A 20,564-nucleotide genomic window follows, 5' to 3' on the forward strand; every position below is an offset into this window, starting at 1 on the left:
TAGAAAGGAGGATATGTAATATCCTGTATATTGAGTGTATACATATCTCCCACTACTCCATCTGTAGAACACTCAGGTATGATGTCAATTGGAGTGTTGTTCTATGAAGCTGTCAGTTGGAGTAGGGCTGAGTGCCTAGCTGGACACTCCTGGTGGGGCTATCTATTAATGTATTACTGATCTCCATCAATATTCAATAAATCTACCTGAATATCACCTACCTGCGTGGAGTTAGTTACTACACGCTGCATACTGGTGGTACTGTTCCACTAGAAGTACACAAACCACACACACTATGTAGTTTCAGTACAGTCCCATTAGAAGTACGGCAACCCGACAGCTTGATGCCCATCAGTAGTGCCTCCTCGAGGGAGTGGGGCAGGGTGGGGGTTGTAAACTACGGCATATGGCCGCACGGAGATGAGTAACTAAATAAATAAAACGAATTACATTGCGTGTGCTGCAATGCCATCAGCCAGGATAGCTTGAATCCAGTGACACAGTGAGCCGGGGGGGGGGGGGGGGGTGTAATGTTTGGATCATTCAGCATTCCGTCCATCATTTGTTGGCTGTAACACTTTTCACCCTAAGTGCGCCGGGTATGCCCAGACGTGGATCCCTTGCTCACTGTGCCACTGGAGTCAAGCTATCCAGGCTGATGAAGGGTGACATACCCCGAAACCGGTCCCAGGATGCTTGTTTCCGGTCCAGGGAGCACCTGGCTTGGCAGTTCGGTTTGGACTGCTCCCATGAGGCACAGTGTCAGGACTGATTTGCATATGGCTGGGTCCAAACTGGGGTGGTGTAGTGGGCAAAAGAACGATGGATTTAACCCAGATCTCTTGACTGGGGGAAAATGTTTGAATCATTCAGCATTCCTTCCGTCATTTGTGGCAGTTATACTTTATTTTAATGTTATGCACTAATCCACTAAACGTCTAACAAGTCGCTCTTAGCTGTTTTTTTTCTATAACGAGATTAAGAAGCAGGTACTGAATTTCATATAAAATGTTGTTTTAAGTGGAAAAAATTCATCCAATATAATCAAAAATGGCTTTATTTGCTTGCTTGAGCTTGCTTTTCGTACCATTGGGCGGACGGGCACCAAGCAGCTTGTGCTATGCTTTTCCATACCTTTGTTTCTGGAAGTTTAACATTTAATTCAATGCAGTTTGGCATCACAAGGACTTGAATGAGTCGAAAAGGGGTAATAAATTCAAAGTTGCTCCAAACAAGGAGTTATCATGACCTTAGATTCCAACCCCTCGGGGTTCCAATACTGTAATCTGAAACAAATGCAGATTTATAGATGCATTTACTAAGATCACAACAAACATCTTCAAAAACCAATGAGCAGTAGAAATTCCCCAGTGTAACAATTCTTGAAACTAATCTTGCGCATCTTTTAATACGACTGTAGACTGGTGGCGCATTGCATATCCTTTAGAAATCACAAGAAGGAAATAGCAGTAGGACATGGAGGTTAAAGACATTTGTGACCAAAGCTTGTAACCCTACATAGTGCCAAGTTCTGGTGTCAAGGTCAAAGTAAGGACGACCTGTTGCACTGTTGTCCAGTGCCCATCAGACGGGCAGCAAAAGTTCAAGAGAAGCAGCTTCAATCTAAGACACTGTACACAGAACTGAAAAAATAAAACCCCTGGCAGATGCAGGAGGAGGGTGACGTACAGTAAACGTTTGTAAACATTGCCTTTTCTTTTTCCCCCAGATCTTGTAAATCTTGTTTTCACAGGACCTCCCAGAGTCGACAGGGTTGTGAAAGGTAAGAAGAGTACACTTTCCCTGTAATTCGTTGAAAGAAACAAAAGAAAACCCCTTTTTCAACGACCGTTTTTGTGTTAAGTACTGTAAACATGGCTCCCAGAGGGCGTGGCACCAAAGAGCGGGTTCTCCAAGAGGAAGCGCCGGTGACCCTGCAATCTGCATGTGTTGCTAGACTACAGGCTCTAGGGCGGGGGTCTTCAAACTGGGGGGACGCCTCCCCCCCCACCCCAGAGGGGCCTCAAGTGATCCCATGGGGGGGGAGAGGCTCTGGCCAAAAGAAGCATTATGCTGATAACAGTGCTTTGTTTTAAGCTGAAAACACAAGCGTCAGTAAGCCGCTCTGTGATGGGCCACCACTAACATATTTTGTCATTTATATCCTGGCTGGTACCATGTGTCAAAAGGGAAGGGACTCCAAATATTCTTCAAGCCCCCACCCCCATTCCTAATAATCACACTGTGCCTGCTTGTACATGTTAGTAAGGCCTGCCTGACCAGAGGAGTATGTTTAGGAATCGTGTATTTGATTGCATTTTGAAAACAGTAACAGAACGTAACTGCAATGTTTCAATGAGTCTAGACATATTTAAACACTGCCAGTTTAATAAAATAATTGTGAAAAATTCTGAAGGGGGCCCGGTGATTTTGTTTTTTCACAGGGGCGGGCGCAGCATTAAAACGTTTGAAGACCACTGCCCTAGGGGGTGAGGATGAGATGTCTACTGACCCCTGTTGGCCTGATAAGGCTGTACAGTCTTTAGACAAGGCCGGCCCACGGTTGGAAAAACAGGTTATTCTCCCTAGGTGCAAGGGTGGAGCGGCAGATGAACCTCGTTGAACCTCTGTGGCTGCGCAGAATGATCTCACACTGGGTGAAGGAGTGACTGGCTGAGGCGTGTAACGATGCTGGTGAGAAGGCGATTAGGAGCCAGCCGGGGGGGCATCAGGCTTGGGCACACTTGAAGTATCTTCCAAGGTTTGGACATGGCTGCACTGAGCAGGTCAGTACCCCCGCACCCACAGCGTGACTACCTCACTTCTACGAGCCATGGAGAAGATGCTGCTCAAGAAGAGTCTTCTATCTGAGCAGAATGTATCATTGACGTATTCCTATCACAGGGAAGAGCAAGCTCATAGGTGACCAAGGCGTTGAGAGTCAACCTTACATGTCACCAGGTAGGACTGTGCCGCCTACGTCTTTTAGCCGCTCAATGTCACTTCGCAGACAAGAGAGAGAACGCAGTCCGAGACAGCCAGCAGACCTCCAGTTTGTCTCCTCCATTCCCATCATCTTCCAGGCTTGTTCGTAACTCGAGTTGAAAGGTAGAGAGGGTCATTCTTCAGTAGGGGCAGTGAGTGTGTTGGTCATTCTCCTGAGTGCTTCTTGGAATCTGCTTAATTTTGCATACAAAGTTGGTTGCATGCCAGTAGTATGAGGTGATGTGTTCATGTCGTGGGATGCCGAGGACGAGTCTGGCTGCGTTGTTTTGGATGGTCTTGAGTTTGCGTAGCAGGGATTTGTTGATTCCGGGGTAGAGGGTGGTTCCGTAGTCCAGTCTGACCACTGACTCTCATTTTGCAAGGGCTCCGAAACCACGTTTTTGCTCAGTGGTTTAATGGCATTTTGTTTTTGCCCATCAAAATATGCAGCGAATGCCTGTCATCTTAGCCAGTGGAGCTCTGAAGAGTGATTTGCACCTTTTTTACATTCTTACAAGAGCTGCAACTGCAAAGAGATTTCAGATGGTAATTTGGGCACCCCGATTCGAGACTCTGTGTCATGACAGGTGTGTCCTGCTAGAGAAAAGCCCTGTTTCCAATTCCTTTCTATTCATTTGTGTCTTCAGATGCAGCATCTTCTGCATAAGACTAGGCTGGCTAGGGACACCTCACCCTGGCAGGATGCACAGGATAGTTAAACATTTGCTTCTGAGATGTACCATGGTGAGGGGGTCACAGCTTCAAATCCTGCAGAGGCAAACTCTGCCTTATGTCCTCTTGGTCTGTTGCTGAGTTCCATTAAATTGGGGATTAGTAATACCTGTTATTTACAACACTTGGAAACACTAGAGCGCAGCATGAAGTGCTATACAAAACAAGCTGGTAGGGAGGCACTTTTATAATAGGATCCCTCTCTTGACAGTAACCACGAGCAGAACGAACCTGGCCAACGGATCTCCCTTGCCCTTCCCATCAGGTGTAGATTTACTTCACTGGGATCTGATAGATTGTGGAGTTGGCACACTTCAGAAGTCAAAGGGCTCTACACTCCTGCCCGACTCTGAATCATGCCTAGTCCTGGGTGGAAAACTACTCTACGCTCGTGTAGTTTGCGCAACTACTCGCTACGCGAATTGCACGTAGCACAGTGCAAAAACGCATAGCGTAGCGGGCATTTTTTGCTTGCGCGCGGTCCTCCTCGTTAAGTTGGCGAACACGAGCGAGCGAAATGACACCCCGGCGAGACTTTCCTCGCCCGCGATCAGCAACATCAAGTTGCTGATAGCGAGCGTGGAAAATAAACTTTCCGGCGTGATTCTCAACGTGGAGAGGTCAAGTTTCTCATTGCGAGTGGTCGCATATGTTCGCGACCGCTCACGATGAGAACCTACCAGTCCGCGTTGAGAAAACTGCAGCTCCAGTACAAACCTACTCGAGCGGCAGAAAACGCCCACTTGCACTGTGCAAGATGCCGTTTGCAATGATTGCACAGTGCTGACAAGCATACGACACTGTGCAATCATTGCAAACAGCATTTTCCTACCGCACTACACAGTTCGCGTAGTGCAAAGTGCACTTCGCTTAGCTGTGAGTAGCGCTACTACGCAAACTACACCCAGGGTTAATTCATGCCCTGAACCACACTGGAGCAACGTCTTTATTTTCAGGGATATAATGGTAGGGGGCGCTGCCCAGAGACAGAGCGTACAATTCGGACTGTGTGGTATAACAGAAAATGTAAGGATGTTCAGTCTCATACGAATTGCTGTCAGGTTCTTCAAAAGACACCAATGTACCTTTAAACACATTAATGCAAACTACTTGTAAAGTAGAAATTGAACACACCTGTTGTTGTGTGTCGATTTAGATACTGTATATAGGTTTCCCGACGTATGCCCTTACATAGGCACAATTCACATTGCCCTTATTTAGGCATAGATATCCAACCCTTATTTAGGCATTATTCATGCTAACCAAATACAGGCATGGCCATCTACATCCGTCCATCCACGTCACAACGAGTTCTTGATAAACCAGACTCTTAAGCCTTTAGGACTTCACCTTGCTTGGATTATTGATTTCTCCAAGAACTCATTTATTATGCAAGAACATCTTTCCTTAGGGGTTCATTCATGACGTTCCTCTGTCTGACTTTTACGTGGCATTCCTAAACACCTTCAAGGTATAAATATACCTTCACTTGCCATGGCAAGTCACAGCTGCATACTTGCACGCTATGCCACGGCAAGTTCTGAAGGAAGTCGAGTCCCCGCCTTACGCACTGAGCAGACACTGTCATCCTCCTCGCAGAGAATCCAGCTCCAGTGTTTCTGACTCCCCTCGCGAGGTGTTAGAGATCGAGACCCGAAAAGGGATTCCAACCTCTCTCATTCTAAGGTATGGAGCAGACTTGAACCTAGAGGGACTTTTGGCAAATCTTGGCAACACCAATCCTAACTATAGCTAAACCAGACTATATAAAAACAGCACCTACTTCTTACCTCGCACTACACTTAGTTTAGGTACACTGGGGTAGAACTAGCTAGAAGCACCAGACGAGTATTCACATTTTAGCCTGTGTTATTTATGTATGTATTTTTATGAATATGTCATAGCTACAAACCATGCTATTGCAGTATTTTTTATCTTACTGCTAATGCTGTACGTATTATACTTCGCATTCTGTCTTACGATTGTAGCAGTTCATATCTTTTGCACGAGAAATAAGACTGTTCAATAGACCCTTTTTATTGAAACGCCCGTCTACCTATGTCTGTGTAACCTCTGTAGAAACGAAGCATGCACGATTGACTGAGTGAAACTGTTATCTATTGTTTCCACGGTTCTGAGACTGTTCCGATTCTAAAGGGAAACAAAGTTGTCATGTTTATGCGGTTGTCAGAAACGAATCCCTTCTTGTTTATTCGAGAAGTTTCTAGTGACCTCTGAGTTAGCAGGCACACACAAGTAATTAAGTTTAATGTACTCGATAGAGGCATACTGACCTCAGTCCTATGACACAACTATAGTGTATATTATTCCAATGCGCAGAGCCTATCAGGGATATAGGAACTACACTACACTGTGATAATTTTTCTCAGACGAAATAGTACCAGTGGGAACAACATAACTTAAAATGCAGTGTCCGAGAGACCTAATACAGTCATTTTAATGACACCAGGCAGGCATGACAGAAGATTACATATCAATGAGTAAAAATACATCCAGCCATCGGTCTCTGCCAAGACGTACAGTTTCTATGTGCTTATTACTCAACAGCCTGTTAGTTTCAGGAGCTTCTTAAGTGCTGATGTCTGAGTACCAGGCAGAAGTAGCTCTCTTATCCACCACTTACAGTAAACATCATCTTCACAACGGCTTGCGGCATGGAATGAACATCGCTGGAACTTCTGAGGTTGGTTAGGGCTGAAGTGCCCTAACTGCCCACAATCAGGGTTATTTTGGAGGAGGAGAGCTACGATCTGATTTCCGCCTAGGCTAGTCCGCTGGTGACTACGCACTGGTAGTTACCAAGAGCAAGCCGAAGGACAACTGACGCATGCACACCTCCAGTGCGCCAGTTTATGTCCAGGTAATCCACCTTGAAGGGCATGGTCGTATTGAGTGTGAGTTAGAAATAGTGTAAAGAAGCTACACTGCACTCAGGTGCACAACTACAGAACTGTGCAAGGGCAAACTTCAACCCCTGATTGACAGAAATACAAGACGTGGGATTTCACAAAATCCGTAGTGTTGTATTTTCTGCATTAGTGCATGCAGACGAAATGTGGAGAAAGTACTCTAGGTTGGAGCAGACCCTGAATTAGAAAAATAACCCCTCTTGCAAGATTGTATTTAAATTCCCGGAAACACACAAAGATTTACTCCTATCGAAGGCAGGTGGAAGTGACTTTCTATAACATAAGACCAAGTCCTGGGCACACTTTCAAGGATAGTGCTTTTAGGGTGTCAATCCACAAATGTAGTACTTGAATTATAAAGAATTACAATGGTCGACACCAGTAGTTTCATGTAATAGGTGATATTTATACAAGTCTTGGAGTATGTCAAATGGATACACCAGCCGACACGTGTTTCGACACCTGGGTGGTAACCTGTGACTCTTCAGGGTTGACTGTAGCGCTAATAAATGCGTGATCGCTAAACCGGTGATGATTCCAACCCAGTCGAAACAGGTTTAAATTCAACCTTAGGGTGCTGTAGTAACACTCGATGGGGAGGATGGGTATAACCTTATCCCATAAGTAATGGTTGTAGAGAGAGAAAACAAACGGACGGGTACGCCCGTGTTCTTAGGATCCTGAAAAAAAAGCAGGATACCAGCAGAATCCGTCTCGCATCAGGAAGCCGGTTTAACGATCATGCATTTATTAGCGCTACCTGAGAGTTCCGCCTCCTTGCACCTGGAGGTTTGTTGCTCCTACAGCTGCCTCTTGCTGAACTTCAGTGCCACAAGTCAAAAAAAAAGAAGTGGGGGGACGCTGTCACCGGAAGTGACGTCATAACAGGAAGTGACGTCACGAAAGTTGGCTTGCACCATCGGGCTCATTGCCTCCCCTTGCTCACCCCTTAGATGCGATTGCATCTGAGAAGTCAGCACGTGAGCAGCGTCCTGTGAGCTCCGAGCTTCTCGTCCCGGGAGGCCAAAGAGTGAAGTCCAGCTGTTTGGAAGGGGGGACGGCATCCACCCGGTAAAATAAGTGGAGGAACGCCGACCACCCGTGTGGTACCCTGACTCGAGCCCTGTTCAGAGCTGCCACTGTGAGCTACAACCAATCTTTACTGATGTTATGCAGTGCAATGCAACAATACTGTACGATGCAGGGCAGCAATACTGTACACAACAACAGTGCTCAACAATATACAATTCAAAATATTCCTGGCCAAGCACCTATAGTGTATATTGCAATGTACTGCAAAATGTAACTGCATTATGCAGTGCAACAGTACACAATGCAAAATACTCTAAAATGAAACATTGCAATAACACGTAACAGTACAATGCAATACAATACTATGGAAACCAGAGTGTAGTGTAAAGTATAAAACAATATAATACAATACAACAGCCCTGGGGTAATGCCAGCATTGAGATAACGGGGGTTATTGGTATTTTTAGGGTATAATTTCTGCTGCGTGAGGCCTCAGTTTGTAGGAATTGTTCAGTCTAAATCAGCCCAGCTATTCATACACTCACCTTTTCACCCAGCAACATGCTCATTAAGAATTTTTTTTTTATGTATAAAGTTTTATATAGCGTGAACTTGACCCAAGAGGGTATCAGAGCGCTTTACATTTAGGATTGTTGCGTTAAAAGTTACATCAGTTACAAGAGCATAGTAAGGTATAGTACACAAAAACAATGTTGCGAGAATTCGTAGAAGAATCTAAGCTTTCTGTTTCATTCATTCAGCCATTCACTTGTTTCATTCGACCATTGATGCTTTCTTGCATTGAACACCTCAGCCACGCACCTTCACAACCACGCACACAATCTTGGCAATCTGTGACGAAGCGCTTCAGTTTATAAGATGTCACGGCTTTGGCTTTGCCAATGCATATTTAGGAAAGTTTACCATAGGTTGTTAAAGGTCGCGTTGTTTTCTTAAGTACACTCAGAGGAAAGTAAAATATGGCAATCTTATAATGAGTCTCCCAATTCTTGGTTTTGTTGACCTGTGCCAGCTTTTGAGTTGGACAATAAGATTCTCTTCTGGGACGCACTTCAGCACTGGCATTGGAGTGCCTGTGTGGCCAATAAGTGCAACCCTCTGCAATGCCATTTGCAGCCCTTCACAGCGCCAACTTTAGCCCTTCACAATGCCTACTGCAGCCGCTTCATAGTGCCAACTGCAGGCCCTACCCAATGCCAACTGCAGGTCCTTCACAATGCCAACTGCAGCCTTTCACAATGCCAACTGCAGCCTTTCACAATGCCATCTGCAGCCTTTCACAATGCCAACTGCAGCCTTTCGCAATGCCAACTGCAGCCTTTCGCAATGCCAACTGCAGCCTTTCGCAATGCCAACTGCAGCCCTTCACAATGCCATCTGCAGCCCTTCACAATGCCATCTGCAGCCTTTCACAATGCCAACTGCAGCCTTTCGCAATGCCAACTGCAGCCTTTTGCAATGCCAACTGCAGCCTTTCGCAATGCCAACTGCAGCCTTTCGCAATGCCAACTGCAGCCTTTCACAATGCCAACTGCAGCCTTTCGCAATGCCAACTGCAGCCTTTTGCAATGCCAACTGCAGCCTTTCGCAATGCCAGCTGTGCCTACGGCGGGATTCAGGCCAGCGCCTGGATACTCATCCGGGAAATCAGCTGCATTAAACAAATTTACATAACGTAACATACCAGACGCAAGCGTCTTAAACACACCTCTAGGTGATCCTTCCAATAGATGACAGAGAATTAGAACTCACTACTCCATTCAGTAATTTGGGCATCGCGTTTGCTGTGTTCGCTTTTCTGCCTGTTGGAACCTTGAGGTTTAACCCTACATTCAAAGGCCTCTCTTTGGCTCCCTACCAGGCAAAACCTGAAGCGGTTGCGCCCAATGGCACGGCTTTGGGGATTCACAAATTGAAATCATGTGAGCAGTGGGGTGATAGGTCTCTGTGGAGACTGCTGCATTCAGGCCCAGGAACTCCCCTTCCACCAATGAAAGTGAAACCAGCTCTGTCTGACATTGGCACGTTGGTTGGCATTAGGCCCATTGGCTGTAGGCCAGCCAGTGGCAAGTGGCTTTACCCACAAGGGAATGGCCAAGCAGATCTCACTCTGAGAAGTCCACCTGTTGGGAATGCAGAGTCTTATTTGACATGAGCAGGGCACTGGAATTATGCAGCAGTGGAGGGACAAATTTTGCGGCAATGTTGAGTCAATTATGCAGCAGGAAAAGAATGATGCGGCACATTTTGTGATAGTATTACCTCATTATTTTGTCAACTTTAAACTTGTTGACACTCTCTGGGAATTAGTTGCACCTCTTTAGTACCAGTTTAACACCCAAATATAGCAATAAACTACAGAAAGGTGACCAGTAAAACTTTACTAAGCGCTTTCCTCAGCGCAGCAACACCCGTCACTGCTTTTTAGTAACTTTTGAACCTCTTGAGATTGAAGCACATTTTTATTTTGTTAAAACCTGCAGATTATGCAGCAGATGATCCATCATCATATGTGGCAAATGCGGCAAATCTATAATTATGCAAAAATCACGTATAGCCACAATCGCATATTTCCAGCCCTGACTATATGCAGATTTGGCATTTAATTTAATTGCAGGTTTCTAACGCGCTAGAATCGACTCCCGAAGGAGTATCTCTGCGCTGGAGACCGCTGGGGAACCCGTCCTGGCTTTCCCTGTGAGATGGTCCCTACTGGGTAACTCCAAGGTGAAACCAGGCATCTCCGGCGTATGTGGGGGGCCGTTGTGGAGATGAGGCAAGCTAATGCCCAGAGTTGCCAAGTGGAACCCCTGATTAGAGTAGGCACCGAGGTGAGAATTATCAGGTCCGCTGACCCTGGTCCACGACCCTGCCGCGTCGGGAATTGAACCCTGGTCCCAGGCCGTCCTCTGCTTCCGGGTCTGCCGCCTCTAACCAGTGAGCCACACTACTCCATGTTTATATCAACAATGCACTTGACCATGACTGTTCCAATCGTGAAATGATTTAGAAAATTGATGCATATTTTTACTCCAATTTCCCAATTCTACCTCCATTTTAGCTCAGATGCAAAATATGTATTTGATATGGACTAGGTTAAACTTGTTTTGCATTATTCCCTGCTGCAGGACGCATGTTCTGTTCTTGTTTGCACCAGTGCAAACTTTGCGTAATGTGGCCCTGCAAGAAATATGTAATTGGCGCTCAGTCCATGAGCACATTCTGCCTCTGAATGAAGACATACATCATCAGGACAGTTGTGACAGTCAGGCTGCCCTGGGTCAGGCCTTTAATATGCTTGTTAACATGCAGCCAATGAAAAGCCAAATGCAGGGGCTGCCTGTTTAATTGCCTTTTAACACTTCCAAGTGACTTTAACTGCGTAATGAGCTCTTTTGCCAAGAAGGCTGCTGGTTCAGGGGGGCCCTTTCCAGGGAATGTGTCATGACAGGGAGGGCAGACATGTGAGAGGAAGGGGCGGGGCGCGGAGGGCTGCCAGGGAGGTGATGTCACCTGTCACTCAAGGCTGCAGCTGCCAGGGCCAAGTGTGACGCGTGGGCACCTCGAGAGTGTGATTTGTAGTGCTTGGCCTGCATTCCCTGGGCAGGGTGTCATGCTCCAGTATTGTCAGGCAGGGTCATGGGTCCTGAGCTCACCCAGAGCTGAGTCTGCGCCTTCGAGGGTGTCTGTCTGTCTGTCAGGAGAGGGGGTTACCAGCGCCATCCCTTGCCACAGCACAGAGTGCACAAGTCGCACAGCTGTCCTCTCCCTCCCATGGAAAGCCAGGGCACAGCAATCAATCAATTAGTACATTTGTAAAGCGCACTACTCACCCGTGAGGGTCTCAAGGCGCTGGAGGGGGGGGGGGGTGCTGCTACAGCTCGAATAGCAAGGTCTTGTGAATCCTCCTGAAGGTCAGTAGGTCCTTAAACCAATCTTAAACCAGACAGCCCCCCACCAAACCCCCCTGAATAATGGTAATTTCTGCAGAAACAGACTTTGTTACCAAATTACAGTGTACCAGGACTGTGTTTTAAGCACTACTGAACAGACAGGGACAGCTGGGACCACTTTTTCTATAGCCTGGGTTTTGGAATGACTGTAGAATGTTGTCATAATTCCCAATAAATGCTTCTTTACTTCTAATTTTGCTTCTGTGTACTAGTTCACAATTCCTTTCCACTCATTTGAATTGTTACATACATAAATCCATGCTGAGATGCTTCACTGATGCACACATATGAGGTAAATATGAATATAGGAGTGCATATGAAAATACAAACGTGTGCACACAGAGATACATAAAGATTGATGCATAGGGGCAGACATAAGCACATTTACATATTCTGCTAAAGATACTTACGTATAGAGATAACTTCATAGTTACAGACTCTCAAACATATATAGCTAAATACATATACATATATAGACGAATGCATAGTTACAAGCATAATAAAAATCTACGTATGTAGAGGAATATATTTATATACATAGGTACACAGACATCAATAAATAGATACATGCACAATCGAGGAGTCACACACATAGATATAGAAAGGGATATACACATATAAAAAGTAGTACATAGTTAGATGCAAAAAGATGTATGTAGAAAAAATCCATCCTTTTGCTGTACATCTCTTGATTTGATTTTTTTTTTTTAAATCTGGATCGCTTATATATCGACCTTTGAGGGGGCAGAGCCTGCTAAATGGCTCCAAATTACACGTGTCCTTCCCTAAAAGTGTAAGCCTATTTTAGAATGAAATTGGTAAATTCACCCTTCTGTAAGACATGAGTAATGTTGGAGCAGACAGCTCAAGTTACACAAAAATCACATTCTAGATGTAAGCCTGCAAATACATATTTCTCCTCTTTCATCTGGAGCAAAAACTGCAACATGAACTTTAGCACAGCTGTATGCTAACCTAGGGAAGGCTGGCACTGGAAAATAACAAGCAGAATTGTTTTTGTAGTGAACATGTTAGATTTACTATTATGCAACTTAGCTCTAAAGGACATTAAACAGACTCAGTCTATAAGTCTGAAATGTCAAATTGTTTGTCTTACTCGCAACTGCAAAACTCATATGGTCTTGGAAGCTATTTTTTGTACAAATAATAGTTTTAAAGTAACTTTTCTGTCTAAAAGTTTGCTAACTTCTGTTATGAAACTGAGAAAAAATAATTTTCTCAGCATATAAATATTAAAATTAAGTAAAATTAATGGATACAATGGCTGTGTTTCATCTGCACTGTAAGTTGTCACATAACCTGTGTATAGTTTCTTCCAATCTGAGCTGATAGCGTCATCCCCTCGACTGGCTTAGTTCCCAGAGAGAGATCTAAGCAATATTTAGATCTGCCATTGTGGCAGGCTGCCACACAGGGTGATGTGGGATTCTGTTTACATTGATGTCACATTGTAATAAAACTTAGATAATGGATGCACTCCAACTTTAAATGGATTCGTTCAGGTCAGTCGCAGCTTAGGTCACATTTTGAAAAACATTTATATTTGGGTAGAAAGCTGATCAGAACAGAGAAGATTGCTTTCTCTTCTTTTCTTTTCTTTTCTTTCTTTCCTACCTGCCTTTCTCTCTTTCTAGCTTCCTTTTTACTCTGAAAAAAATATAAAACGCTATTTTGTTTTAATGTACAATCTACCACTAATGCTGTCATTCTTTGGTTTTATTCGTTTGATAATGGTAGTTATCGCAAGTTATCATTCCTTCCTATTATACTTTTTGCTTGTTTAGTTTTTGCCATTTCTCTGTAATTATTGCTGTAATTATCAAGTTTGTGCTATATAAAACTTTATAAATAAATAAATGTTGTACCCATGTTCTTATTTGATTCAATAAAGCTCTTTAAACACAAAACAGAGAAGAAGCGAAGAACAGAGTAGAAGGCAATACTGCTGATTGAATCCCCATCCACCTGGCGAAGGACTGGAAGAGATGTCTGCACCTTCACACTGACTCCCTGGACCCTACAGCTGCTCCAGGGGCTGAGAAAGCAAGCCTACTGCTGCACCCAGAAGTCCGGAGGGTGCAAGTCCTCATAGGGATGTGTGCCCGCTTGGGACCTTTTCTCTTGTGACAGGGAGAGTGTTGTATGAAGACTGAGATAGCTGCACTTGCCTTGAAGAAAACCAGAAGACCATTGGCAGCTGGGCATTTAGCTGTGTGCCTGACCGGAAGCTCTTTCATAACTTGACTACTCGGCTGATATCCAGGGAGACTTGTCTGAAAGTTTGGGGTTTTTTGGAGCAACAGGGAAGACATTTTAAAAAAATGTTCAGAGGGTCTTTGTCACAAGATTTTTTTAAATGAGAACATCTCCTGCCACAAGTGAGTAGCTACTTTAGCCTTTACCATGCTCATGAAGAGCTGAGCTCGTCATGAGCCACGGCGCTCCGGTGCTCATGACGAGCTCAGCTCGTCATGGCCCGTGGAACGCTCAGGTGCGGGGAGAATTCCCCTGCTGTGCTGAGCGTTCCACGGGAGGCAATGCACCTGTGACGACCTCCGCTCGTCATGAGCACAGGAGCGCCGTGGCTCATGACGAGCTGAGCTTGTCATGAGCATGCGGGCGCTGTGCGCGCCCCCCCCAGCACAGCGGGGGAATTACCACCACAGCGAAGGGGTTAGAGAGTCAACATCGTCTAAACAGTATTCTATTTTAAACAACTTTAGAGGTCTAATGTGCATTAAGCAGCACACATAGAAGTGACAAAATGGCATTTCAGGATTGTTTTTGTGCAGGAAGGGACACCTTGCTACAAATAAACAACCTCCCCTGCACACAGACAGGCTTCCACAATGATGCAAGGGTCCCTGCGTTGGCGCTAGGCTGCTAAGTGTAGCGCCATCACAGGGGGAAACGCAAGGCTGTACCACATTCTTGTAAATATGGTGCAGCCCTGCGTTTCTGAAGTGGCGGAGTGGGGCATTATGCCATGACGGCTAAAGCCTCACTCCGCCTCTTCCTTGTACATATGCCCTTTAGCCTCTTACCTGTCGAATAATTATGAACTGGTTTAGTCGTCAATGTCATTTTTAGTATTATTTTTATTAATTTTCATACGCTTTTGGATGATGTGAGTTAGGAATGCATCCGTAATTTAGCCAGAATTTACAAAAGAGGGGACATATACATGTGTTAAGAGAGACAATCATGTTCAAAGGCCAGGGATGGTGGGTAGGATGGCCAACGGTCCATTAATTTCTCACACTGTCCGTAAATCCAGCATAATGTCGGTTGTCCGTTATCGAGCTTCTTATTCACAGCATTTGTTCGTAGTTTAACCCACTTCAGTTTTGCACAGTTCACTCAGACTGTGCAGCTAACAGCTTCCATGATGCCATTTCAAGAGCACTGAATAAAACAGAAAGGCATCCAAACAGATAACATTGTGGATTGTTGGAAAAGCTTGCTTTTATTCTTATGGTTTTCAGATTTATTTTCATTATTTTAACCTTTTCCTCTCATATAATTTGGCAGGAAGATTTTGAAGCACCTAGAAAGTTTTGATTTACCTTGCACATGTTAAATAGTTTTAGTATTTTGTTATTATTGTTTGTGATGAAGTAATGAACCTGTGGATGGATGGATGGATGGATGGATGAATGGATGGATTGAGAAATGGATGGATACAGAGTCTAGGTGACAAATGGAGTAGGTGTAAGACATGTGGATGGATGAATAAATGGATATATGAATGGAAAAACGGATGATGGATGTGAGTTGAAGTATAGATGAATAGATGCTTGAATGGATGGATGGCTGAATTTAGGGTTTTGCAAGATACATGGATGGATGAGTAGATTGATTTGAGAAAACATTATTAATGGTAAACTTTATTGGCTTTCCTCAACAGAACATACATAGGATACCTGAGCACCTAGCTGCTGCGTGCCTGTGACCTCCAGTTCCTACTTGTTCCAACATGCTCCAGTTGCTGCCATTTGAGCAAATTACACCACCGCTGCCCAAGTTTTCCCATCCGGGTTTTCCTACTCACAGTTATTCCAGCCAACAGAATCCCAGCTCACCCTAGGACATACTTAATGCAGGGTGAAGCGCAACTGAACTGGTAGGCACCTGGGCACCTAGCCTGCCACTTGCCGGTGGGCTCCTGTTCCTGCTTGTTCCAGCCTGATCCAGTTGCCAACCTTCGAGCAAGTGACATCTCCGCTGCCCAAGCTTTCCCGCTCACTGTTCTTCCTGCCAACAGAAGCTCAAACCCATCCCAGGACCTACTTATTTCAGGCTTCAGCATGTCTGCGCAGCCAGCGTACCAAAAGCAAGCCCATCTGCTCCCATCTGTGCCTGGACCTCACCCAGCACCATGACCCCTGGTCCTCCTGCCCTCCGCAGATACACCATCGCCAAAATCTACACCCTCAATCCAGTATGGCACAACAAACACTGCCATCATGCCGTCCCACATTCCATGGTAGGACCTTTCTCCTGCACCCACTGCCACTTCACCTGCCACAGTACACACACCATTCAGATTAATGGGGTGACCGAGTATCACGCAGAACCTAGGAAATCTAGTGGTATGTAACAACAATCGGTTCGGTGGGGGATGCGCTTTTTCTTTTACAAAAAATATTTAGTCTCCTATTTCACCAGGGACTGACAAGTTAATTGTGCAAAGCAACACATGAGCAAATAGAAAACAAACTGACACCAACAAAGAAATTAAGCACAGTATATTTTCAATCATATATTGTGAAGCGATGCAGATAATAACATATCACGGGAACACACAGGACTGTTATGTAACATATACAATAAGGAAATAATAAAAAATATAACAGAATAACAAGGTGTATCAAGACTGAAACATATTAAATACAAAAGACATTGCACAGATTAACATAAATGACTGATTAAGGTGTCCGAAGTAAACTAATGACTGTTCAAGCAGATATCGTCTTTTGCTTGGATGTTAATATGCCCGATAAAGGTAAGGAAAGTAGATGATGCACCATCAAGGACATAACGGACAAGACCGCCTTCAAGACAGGACTCATTACCTTGTTCAACACCTCAATTGCCATGGCCATCTTCCCCAAAGACTGGAAACACACAGAAGTCAACGCCCTACTAAAGAAACCATTGGCAGACCCCAGTGAACTCAACTACCAACAACTCTCCTCACATCAGGATGGGAAACTCCCACTCAACTCCTCTCAGTCCGGATTCCGCAGCAACCACAGCACTGAGACAGCCCTCAAAGTGGCTACCGACAACATTCAAGCCCTACGGAGCCAAGGAGAGACTGCCGCTCTGATCTTCGTAGACCTCTCATCTGACTTCCACACAGTCTCCCACCACACTCTCATCACAAGGCTGCACAACATAGGCATCAAAGGAACCGCTCACATATATAGAGAGACTCTTTAGGTCTGCCTAACATATATATATTATTTATGGTGATAAAAAAATATATATAATATATATTTATCATTATTTTATGCTTAAAATGTATATAGCTCTACTGGTTGCACCCCTGTTCACTCACAGGAGTGTCACCCTAGGCACAAGCTTTAAACGCTGAGTACCAGAAATAATACACAATGTCATTCATCCTGCGATTTAACTGGTGATTTTTAATTCTTTCATCATTATTAGCATCAATATTTTCACTTCAGATTCAAATCATTTCGTATACGGCGTACATGTCAATCATTTCAATGCATTTCGGTGCTTTAGGCACCTTCATCAGGAAACACGCCTGTAAATTAAACAAATGAAGAACATTTTTTTGTAATCAAACAATTTCATTACCCTCTTCGATTCAAGATAACATATTCATTCAACATATTCTTCGTTGCCCTCAAGTTGACATATTATATAGCACGGTCTAAACTGTTTTCGTTTCAACGCGTCTTATCGTGTAAATCACTCATAACATACTCAACAGTATTCTAAACATAGGCTCATGTATCATGTATCATTCTACGCTTACTGCCGCCCATCTAGGCTTTCAAACGTTACATTCCCCGTTCTATCTTTCGGTAAAGGGCATTCCCTAACCTTGTATCTCACCTTAGTTCAAACGGGGTTCATTACCGTTGCGAGCAGTGTCTCTACGTCTAGCTGCGCTGTAATTTCAAACGCGATTCTGGCGCATGCGCACCTGTTAAGAGGTGGCGAGTTTTTTTTAAAGATCACTCAATTCTAACTTTATCAACTGAAGGAGATGTACTCTACTACAGCGGAATTACTAATGGAGGCCATTATCGCGAGTCCTACGCTTAACACATAATAAATTTCAAAGCAATTATACGATCTATTCTGTACATTGATGTATAATGGCAGATATCAAATAAATAATTATAAGAGCAATAGTCTGTTATAGGTAACAAGTAAACTCCATTCGTTCATTGAGCCCATGGGGTTTGAGACTACACAAATGGTAAATCCAGTAATTTTCTCTCTGTAAGAGAATTTTCTTGTTTAACGGTCCATCTTTTTTTGGTACTATTTCTAGCACACAGGCCTTTAATTGGCTGATGTTATGCTTCTTATCCATAAAATGTGCAGCCACTGTGGATTTCAATTGGCCTGTTCTTATGTTACTATTGTGCTCATTCAAGCCAGTTTTGAATTTCCGTTCTGTATGGCCCACATATCCCTGTCCACATGGGCATTTCAACAGATATACTATGTTGGTAGTGTTACATGTTGCATTAAGATGCAACGGAATTTTATGTCCTTTCATCGGGTGGGTAATGCTCGCACCCTTCATTATGTTGTGGCAATTGGCACAGTTTAAGCATGGTATTGTACCTTTGTATATATTCTTTTTAGGTTTCTCTTGAGGAGTCTTTAGAAGGTCTCCTATGTTTTTCCCTCTCGTGAACGCAAACAAAGGTTCCTGTTGAAATATTCCTTTGAAATCCGGTTCTGCTTGGACCATTTGCCAATTTTTTCGAATGATTTTTTAAAAAATTGTACTTACGTTGGAATACTTGCTGACACATGTGATTCTTTGCTCTTTAGTTTTGAATGTTGCTGTTAACAACTCCGATCTGGTTTTGTTTTCAGTTCTTTTTCGTGATTCTCTAATGATGTTTTGTGGGTAACCACGCGCTTCAAATCTAGCTGCCATAATATCCAATTGTCGTTGGCATGTGTTTTCTTCTGAGACCACCCTTTTCACTCTAAGAAACTGTGAGTATGGTAAATGCGTTTTCAATGATTGGGGATGATGACTCTGATATTGTAATAGATTGTTTCTGTCAGTCGGCTTTCGGTATATGTTAGTGATAAAAGTTGTGCCCATTTTGGAAATTTCTACGTCCAAAAATTGTATTGTTTCCTTACTCATGGTCCACGTGAATCTGATTCTGTAGTTTTTGGTATCCAAGTCTTCTAACTTTAGTTTTAAAGATTCTTCTGTTCCTTTCCATATTAAGAAGATGTCGTCGATGAACCTCACAAACATTAGGAGGTTTCTTGCCCATTCATCATCATGGTAAATATTTTGCTCTTCAAATGACGTCATGAATACATTGGCATACGCCGGTGCGGCACAATTTCCCATCGATGTTCCATTCAACTGGCTAAACCATTGGTCCTTGTAGGAAAAGTAGCTATTATACAGTGTGAATTGCATTAGTTCCATTAGAAACACTTGTAAATCGTGAGGGTATGTGCTCTGAAGTAATGCATTTTCTATGGCTTCTAAGCCTTCTTGATGAGGTATTGAAGTGTATAATGATTTTACATCAACAGTTGCCATTATACTTTCCTCGTTGATTTTCACTTGTTGCAATTTTATCAAGAAGTCTGTAGTGTCTTTGATATAAGACAAACTTTTAGATACAAGTGGCTGCAGATGTTTGTCTATGTACTTTCCTACAGGTTCATGAATAGTCATTTTTGTGGAAACTATTGGACGACAGGGTGGTTTGTTCAAGTCTTTGTGTATTTTAGGTACCATGTACATATATGGACTCCTGGGACTTTCTTGTGTTAGGTACTTTCTTACTTTTTCACTGATAGTACCGTTATTCACTCCTCTGTTTAAGATGTCTTGTAGTATCTTTGTCATTTCTGCTGTAGGATTGGCTTGAATTTCCATGTATAGATTTAAGTCCTCTAGATGTTCTTTGACTGTACTTTCATAAAACAATGTATTTAGTATTACCATAGCTCCTCCCTTATCGGCTTTTTGGAACATTATTTTCGGATTCGCTGCTATTGAAGTAAAATGTATATAGGTCACTGCTTATTTTTCATATATGTTTTTTGATGAGATGCTTATGGGTGTGTGTTATTTATTGTATTTATCTATCACACTATTTAAATATGATAATAGCAATTTGACCTATAAGTGCTTCACTATTGAAATATTGAGGAAAGCATAACAATAAAATGAATGTATACATTTTTAAAGTAAAAATACTCAAATAAAATAGCTTTTACATACACCAACACCTGAAAGTCTGAATTTCTAACGATCTATCCATACTTACTCATATGGAATTTTATGCATGTTTACCCTTTCTATGCATTATGTATCTATATATTTATTACTTTACTCCTACAGTAGAAAGAAAGAGACAAAAATCCTTCAACTCCCTCCAACGCACTGCTCTGTCTCATCCCAAACCTCATTCTACTCACATGATCTTCCAATGATCCCTTCTGGACTCTGCCCTCCTTGGCTCACCCTAAACCTTATTCTACTGATATGACCTCCCATATAACCAGTGGTCTTTAAACTTTTTAATGCCATGCTCCCAGTGGACAGTAAAAATCATCGCCCCCCCCCCTCAGAATTTTTCTAATATATTCTATTAAAGTAACAATGTTTAAATATGTCTACACTTATTTAAAC

At 43.4% G+C, this 20,564-nt stretch overlaps 1 long non-coding RNA gene across 1 annotated transcript in view; it reads left to right on the forward strand.

Annotated features, from left to right (window-relative positions):
- The window catches only part of LOC144791301 (uncharacterized), a 178,660-nt gene that overhangs the window by 149,315 nt on the left and 8,781 nt on the right, over positions 1 to 20,564 (forward strand). Inside the window, exon 2 of the long non-coding RNA XR_013602354.1 lies at positions 1,730 to 1,783. This is a non-coding gene — a long non-coding RNA (uncharacterized LOC144791301). The remainder of the gene's footprint in view (positions 1 to 1,729; positions 1,784 to 20,564) is intronic.

Source organism: Lissotriton helveticus, chromosome 11 (genome assembly GCF_964261635.1).
Source record: "Lissotriton helveticus chromosome 11, aLisHel1.1, whole genome shotgun sequence".
NCBI lineage: Eukaryota > Metazoa > Chordata > Amphibia > Caudata > Salamandridae > Lissotriton > Lissotriton helveticus.